Source organism: Pygoscelis adeliae, unplaced genomic scaffold (assembly GCF_000699105.1).
Source record: "Pygoscelis adeliae isolate BGI_AS28 unplaced genomic scaffold, ASM69910v1 Scaffold226, whole genome shotgun sequence".
Taxonomy (NCBI): domain Eukaryota; kingdom Metazoa; phylum Chordata; class Aves; order Sphenisciformes; family Spheniscidae; genus Pygoscelis; species Pygoscelis adeliae.
The window spans coordinates 2,931,098-2,933,508 of NW_008824983.1; positions in this window are offsets into that span (position 1 = coordinate 2,931,098).

Consider the following 2,411-nt stretch of genomic DNA (forward strand, 5'->3'; position numbering starts at 1 on the left):
TTAACCAGGACTGCTGATAGATGATGGAGAGCGGCTTGGCGAGCTCCTCTGCCAGCTCCCTCAGCACTCTCGGGTGGATCCCATCCGGTCCCGTAGACTTGTGAGCATCCAGGTGGCGTAGCAGGTCATTGACTGCTTCCTCTTGGATTATGGGGGGTTCATCCTGCTCGCCATCCCTGTCTTCCAGCTCAGGGGGCCGAGTACCCTGAGGCAAAGAAGGCATTAAGTGCCTCAGCCTTTTCCTCATCCTCGGTGACAATGTTCCCCCCCGCATCCAATAAAGGATGGAGATTCTCCTTGGCTCTCTTCTTGCCATTAATATATTTGTAAAAACATTTTTTGTTGTCTTTAACGACAGCGGCCAGATTGCGTTCTAGCTGGGCTTTTGCCTTTCTCATTTCCTCTCTGCAATCATGGTAAGTGCCGGGAAACTTCTGTAACTGTCATTATTTGATCAGTTTATTGCTTACACCAAATGAACAGGAGGGAGGAGCAAAATGTAATATCTCTGGGGAGATATCAGATTACAGGAGATATCCCCCTCCTGTACAGGAGGGGGAGCCAATGTACTAAAAAGCTGCAGAAGAAAGCCTAACATGCACTTGAAGATAATTCTGAACAAACCTCGGACAGTTTGAAAGATGAAGTTCATTTGTACAAAATGCAGTTTTACTGCAAGTGCTCAGCAAAAAGCGCTGGAGGTGATTAGTGCAGCTGAATGCATTGATATGTCTGCAATAAGTTAGGGTCTTCTGAATTCTTAAACCGATTCATGTTTCATATTTCATCAGGCTAGCTCAAGTTTGAAATAGCCTGTGTTAAATTTCAACCTATTCAAATGGTAAAAAATTCAGTTAGAAAGCAAAATGTTTCTTTCTGACTACTCAAAGAATCTTAATCAATGAGTGGCAATCTCTAGTGCATACTCTGGCTCTGCTCCCGCTGTGGAGCTCACATTGATATCATCATTTGAAGTATGCTTGAAATGGATATACAGATTGTAATATAGTTTTTCCACTAGCAGTTAGGTAGGAACATGACCTTTGTTAGTAAAAATGCACTTTAATTCTGTTTTTAATACTGTTTTATGAATGGTGTTTGATGATAGACTCAAATTACTCTGAAAACCATGATAAGTTTTATAATACAAGTGTAACTAAATACTAGCATTGTTACGATTTAAGGTCCTAGGAAAACTAACATTGGTAACATTGAGTCAGATTTTATTTAGCTGGGATATTTCTCATGGGGATATCAATTTTAATTTAACTATCAGTATAGCTTTTCTGGCACGTGCCTGAATATGAAGCCTTTGCAATTCTTCAAAAGACCATGTTGCCTTTCTTCCTATCAGTCCATGATCTGTGTGTATGTTGCAGGTTAAGCTTGTTTTCCAGTGCCTAACTCTATCAGGAGCAATGTGATCAGACATTAAAAATTTAGCACATATGCGTGTTTGCTGTCACTCTGAATTCTCAGAAAGATTACATCTCTCTCCGTACCAGCTTTCAGTGACACATCAGAAACAACTCCCCACAGAAAGAAGCAATCCAAAGGGAGAGCTTTGCAGTTGAAAGATACTTCTGCATCAGAAAATCTATCAAGAACATAGAGTAGTCTTCTACAAATGAACAGGGTCACAGGATAGAAATCAAGATGACACAAATGAAGCAAAGAAAGTTGAAATAAAGTGGAAATGAAACAAGGTTAGCACAGGGTGAAATATTACATATTCTCATTACATGTTCAGCAGTTACGAAGACTGTGCCTGTGCTTTAGTATATTGAGTAGATGCCAGGTATTGCAGTATGAAAGGAAAAGCAGTGCAAACCCAGGAGCGATAAAAACCAAACTTGCCTACCTTCAGCTGAAGGTTTGGCAACTCTGTGTGTGTTCAGTGAATATCCCTTTGGTTGAATGCCTTTAACTTTGCTTCAGCTCTGTGAAGTCGTCCAATTGATGCTACCTGGCTCCAGCAGTCTGTACTTTGCTTCCACTTATTTTAGTGATATATATGCCACATTAGCAAATCAGCCAGCTGAGGAACGGTGTGATGTTTACTCAGCGCACGTATCAAACGATGTTTTGCAGGGCTGTAAGCTCTGATTCTTCTGTAACACTAGAGCCTAATGTCCTCACTGATGCAACATGCTTGAGTTGCACTGCAGTTGATGGCATAGCTTTAAATTTTGCTCCTGCTTCAGATCTTACCTAAAAAGTACAGGTCAGTAATCTTCAGTAGCTACGCTGAACATAATGTAGATAAAAGGGCAACAAAGAAGGGCTCTAGCACAGGAGAGAGTAGTCATACTGTAGAGTCAGCATGAAAAACAGCCTTTGTTTCTTAGCCAGAATATATAAATGTGATGATGGGGAGCATGGCCTAAATTACATTTACATTGCAGATTATT